The following is a 6,000-nucleotide window of genomic DNA, read 5'->3' on the forward strand; positions in this document are numbered from 1 at the left end:
CACACATTATGACTACAAACATACAGGAAAATAATAAAACAAACACAAATGACGAACCACAAGCCAACAGCAAAATAAACAAAATTACAAAAAAAATAAAATAAAACCATACAAAACTATAAACAATTGCACAAAATAACCGATTTTCCACAAAATTGCTGAAAAAGTACACAAGATGTCTCCAAGTATACACAAAAATAATAGAAAAACATAAGAAATGACTACAAAAATAATCCCAAAAACATAAAACAACAAAAAATATACAGAATGATAGAAAAACATACACAAAAAATACACAAAAGAACTTCACAAACATACAAAATGACAAAAATTGCACAGAAGCACAACAGTGGTACACATAGTCACTCAAAAACCACAAAATATGACTACAAACATACAGGAAAAATAATAGAAAAAACAACAAACAAACAAACAAACAAAACAACAAAAATACACAGAATGATAGAACACTATACAAAATGACATTAAAAAAAACAAACACACACACACAAACATTGCACAAAACAGCAGCAAAAAAATAAATAAATAAATTAAAAAATAGTCCAAAAACATACAAAATAAACAACAATGGTATTCAAAAAGCATACAAAGATGGAAATATTAAACATGTTCACTGTTTATTTTAAGGTATAAATAACACCACAGAGTTGTGTCACAGCTTCTTCATCAGCTCAGGTGAATCTCATTAAGTGATCAACAGCAAACGTCCAGAGCCAGACAACACTGCATTTAAAAGGTGAGAGATTTATTTCTATTTTCTACTTTTTTTTTACATTTTAAATAAAACAACATTGAATAAAGGTTATTTACTCAGTTTTAGAGTCCATAAATGTAGCTGTTCTATGAGCTTGACAGTATTTTTTCATTTAAAATTGAATCCATTTGTAATATTTTAGAAAGAAAAATACTTTTATTTTATACAGATGCTTTTGTGGGAAATGATTTAAGTTCCAATTGTGCAAGATTTGGTTTCTTCCTTTTTTACTTTTTATACATGATGTTTACTGGAGCGATTCTCAACCAGTGGGTCGGGACCCAAAAGTGGGTCGCGGACAGCTGGTTAAAAAAAAAAAAATAAAATAAACACTTAATGTCCTCATGTTGGACTTGTCCTTTATTTTGAAATATTTTTTCCTTCTGACAGGCATGCTGTGAAATGCAGGTTACATGGGAAAATATATAGATTTATGTTTTAAAATGGATTATATATGTGTGTGTTTTCAACAGCTATTTAAAAAACTACATTTGTTTGGTTGAATTCTAAAAACATGAGAGAATGAAAATAACTAGTAACTTTTACTTTGAGTACTATTTAATTGAGCTACTTTTTATTTTTACTTGAGTATCTTATCTATGACTTACTTGTACTTGTACTTTAGTAGGATATATTAGTACACATTACACTTCTGCATATCCAGCTTTGTAGTACAGGCCCTCAGATCATCCCTTGTGAGCTCTTGTTTTGACGAACACATCACTTGTTCGTGCCAGTTTCAATTCACGCGTGATGATGTGTCGTGTGATGGGTTAGCAGACAGCACACACACACACACACACACACACGCACACACACACACACCCCCCCCCCCCCCCCGCTGAGACACTTAAATGTGGTCAGAGATCCACAGACTGATGGCCATCAATAATGCACTGCTGTGATCATCAGGGACGATTGGTTCGTCCTCCGCTGGAGGGAGGCCACCATCCTCCATCCTCTACCCTCCACCATCCATCCTCCACCCTCCACCCTCCATCTGCAGACGGATGGGTTCAATTCTCTCTGATGGTGGAGAAAAGGAGGCAAGAGCTTCCACTGAGGCCCAGATCTGACTATCATCATCTCGTCTAATGCGTCATTATTAGCTTTAAAGGAACAAATGGTTCTTTACGATGTTTAAAGCAGTTACTGACGGATGAGGCAATATCTCCCAGTATGGCAGTGGGGATGCTGTCCCAGCTGCTGGTCTGATGAGGTGTGTGTGTGTGTGTGTGTGTGTGTGTGTGTGTGTGTGTGTGTGTGTGTGTGTGTGTGTGTGTGTGTGTGTGTGTGTGTGTGTGTGTGTGTGTGTGTGTGTGTGTGTGTGTGTGTGTGTGTGTGTGTGTGTGTGTGTGTGTGTGTGAATAATATCCATAGATTTAGTATACTGTATCAGCTCATCTTATCAGCTGTTTTCCCATCAAACCTGCTTATCCTGCCTGAGCTCAAATGGAAACCTGTGGAATTTTATTTTGAAAAATATGCATGCATGCGTGTGGGAGGTTTGCATGTAGTACGGTGTACATTTTCGGACATTTTAAAGTATGTTAAGTTGAGGTTTTGTTTAGGTTTTTCAGGAATATTTTATCTCCCGACATGTTTCTACTGCCAGTCTTATTCAGAGGAGTTCTGCTGATGGACTTTGATGTTTCACTTGACTTCCATGTAATAGTTCGAGCCAGATTCATTTTGTTATCTTTTTGAATAGTATGTTAAGTAAGGAAATTTCCTGAATTTTCCTGAAAAAACCTTGAATCCCACTGGAACTAATGTAGGACATCCTCAGGTCTCAGAGTGAAGTATCAGGAACACCTCTGTTATTTATCAGACAAAACTGTCTCATGACTCAGCAAAACCTCCATCAGATGAGAAGGCATCACTTGCCAAACCAAACGTCATCAAATGACACAGCCTCAGGCTTCAAAATAAAAGTCACGGTGTGTACTGAGATTATAACCCTGACCCTCACATAATCCAATAAACAAATAAAACTCGTGTCAGTTCACTTTGAAAACAAAAAAGAATTCATTTTTTTTTTTTAGCAAAAATAAATTTTTGTACGATGTGAACTCAGTACATGATACCGTAAAACACCACATGGCATTTTATTTTGACGGAAATGGAAGTACACATGACAAAGCAAGTAAAAAAGACTTTATGTCCTTTTTTCTTCATTTTTTAAAGTTAAGATATATGAACATATTTTTTGATTAATAAATATGTAGGTAAATGCAGCGTTGATATAGCTTAACTTTTAAAGATTAATATAAAATAACAATTTTAAATTTACTCTTGTATCCGAAGCAGCACATGTTCAAAAGTCATGACTCATGCTTTTTATTTCCGGTCTCTTCAAAACACAAAGTCATGTCGTGTTTTATGGCCTGGGGCGGTTTTTATGTTTAGACTGATGACTAATGTTTTTGTTTGACAAGTGAGGCAGTTTCATTGGACAGAGGTTTTGCTGAGTCATGAGTCTGTAAATGACTCTGAGAGTTCTAAAATGTGCACCGTAATGTAAGTGTTTTAACATCACAACCTCTGCCTGAGAGGAAGTCTAGCTCCATTTTCTATCTTTGCCCCAGTCCAGACTGGTAACTCTCCCAGTGCTGCTCACTCAATGGTTACCATTCCTTGGTCTGGAAACCATTGGTGCTCCACTTCCTGCCACTGGTGCCCATTCACAGCTTTAATCAGGCTCCGCTGAGGGCGGTGCAGCCGTGGCCCAGGAGGGGGTTTGAGGTGGTTTTGGAGACGTTGGGAAGTCCTCGGTTGCCATGCCGTTCCAGTTTTGGAAAATGACCCCCTTTTATTTTGAAACGCTCGGATGAAAAAACAAAGTGAGGAAATGTGTGGTTAATTTTTTCCTGTAAAATATTCCAACATTTCTTTTTGGTGCAATTAGAGGAATAATTTATTAACTTTGATGTTGTGAAACGTTCCCAAAATAGAAGCTTTAGGAAGTTTATCTACCTTTAAACTTTGCTAAACAAGAGGCTGTAAAAAAAAAAAAAAAAAAGTTTCACACTGTTGGAGGCAATATTAATAAAACTCACCAGCAACACAAATATATTTGAATACAATCCTTTAAACTATGTTTTTTGCAAAGCTTATAAGTTAATTCCTAAAAGCTATAGCTAATTAGACATTTAGTTATTTTTTATCTTTGTCTTGCTAACACAATTGTTTAAACAGGAGTATGAAAAAATTAAAATATGGAAATTAAAAATACTAAGACACAAGGTTAATAACAAGGCAATAAGTCCACAATGATGCCTTTTCTCCCAGCTGAGGTCAGGCATTTAAATAATAAAAAACATGACAAATAATGTTGTTTTTTTTTTGTTGCCACATGCTTTTATTCTGAAATCTAAACTGCTTCTTGTTAAATAATACCTCCTAAATTGACGTATTTAAAGCTATCAAACATTAATGTGTCCGTATACTTTGATTTGGATTTTAAATTTAAATCCAAATTTTTAAAAAAATGTAGGGTTACCCTAACCCTTTTTTTTTTATTATTGGATATAGGAAAACTTTTTGCTTTTAATATGTTAATTGTGGGTTTACACGGTTTACACATTCTAAAAGCCGTGGTTTACGAAAACACTACTTTTTTAATTTTATTTCTTAATGCAAGTAAAAGGGCTAAAACAAATGGTCAAAACGACAAAAACACACAAAATGACTCCAAAAGGACAGTGAAAAAGCACACATTGACAGAAAAATACACAAAGGAACAACAATAACACATAAAACCAGTTGTTCTTTCCCAATAAATGCTTAGATGATTATATTTGCTGTCATTAATGTTGATATTGTGCTATGTCAATCTCTGCCTTACAGTGTTTGTACATTAACTGTATGTATCCATCGCTGTCACTCGTCCTCAGTGGGCATCGTCTTTAATAAAACGCCAACATCTGTCGCCTGAAATCACCCGCCGACCGTTTTCCTCAACAAAGAGACCCCAAGTGTGCCCACATGTCACACCGTCACTGTGAAATACTGTGTAATCAGACAGACAACTGGTGGCTCGGGGGCCACATGCAGCCCGCGGGGTAGATTTTGCATGGCCTGAAAAGTCAAAGCATAATGTGACTCCAAAACTGCACAAATGACCAAAAAAATACACAAAACACCTGTAAAACTACACAAAGTCACAAGAAATTGCTCAAAAGGACAACACACAAAATTACTCAAAAAGCACATAATGACTACAAACATACAGAAAAAACATAGAAGATTATAACAAAAATGCACAAATGACCCCAAAAAATATAAACCAACAGCAAAATACACAATTATTAAAAATAAACCATACAAAATGCAAACAATTGCACAAAAAAGATCAACGCATAATGACTCAAAAAATACACAAAACAACAGTAAAAATACTCCAAGAACATACAAAATCAAAAGAAATTGCTCAAAAGGATAACAACAGTACACACAATAAGAAACACAGGATGACTACAAATATACACAATAAGATAAAAACATAGAAAATTTGTACAAAAATACAAAACATGATTCCAAAAAACAAAATACAAAACAACACAGAATAACATAAATATATAAAAAATTACTAATAGTACACAGAATTACTGACAAAGCACACAAGATGACTACATATAAATTGATAACAAAAATACACAAATGACTCCAAAACATAGGATGACTGAATATGCATATACAGAATAATAATAGAAAAAAAAGAAAATGGCTACAAAAATACTGTACACACAAATTATTCCAATAACACCAAACAAGCACAAAAACACACAAAGTGACAGAAAAATGCACAAAATTTCAACCACTCTTTAATATCATGTACAGTTGACATTACATTAACTTTAAAAGCTTTACTTTGTTGAGGCTAAAAGTTCATATAAATGAGATATTTCTGATTTGAATGAATAATTAAATTTTATTATTTAGCATTAGACCAATCATCTAAAGTGCATTTATGTGATGGATTTGTATTTTTTAATTCTAAAGACACAAATACAAGCAAATAAATAGACCTGTGATGCAATAACATCCTTAAATATTGGCTTGAGTACAGTTTAACAGTTTGTTAATATTTGTTTTTGCCTTTTTTAAGACAATGTCTGTCGCTGTTTCCGTTACAGTTTTTCGCAAAATAAAAGTGATATTTCAAAAATGGTGACATTGCGCTTTGAACGTGTTTCCATTGAAGGCTGTTTAGGGTAAAAGCC

This window comes from Gouania willdenowi, chromosome 19 (genome assembly GCF_900634775.1).
Source record: "Gouania willdenowi chromosome 19, fGouWil2.1, whole genome shotgun sequence".
NCBI classification, from domain to species: domain Eukaryota; kingdom Metazoa; phylum Chordata; class Actinopteri; order Blenniiformes; family Gobiesocidae; genus Gouania; species Gouania willdenowi.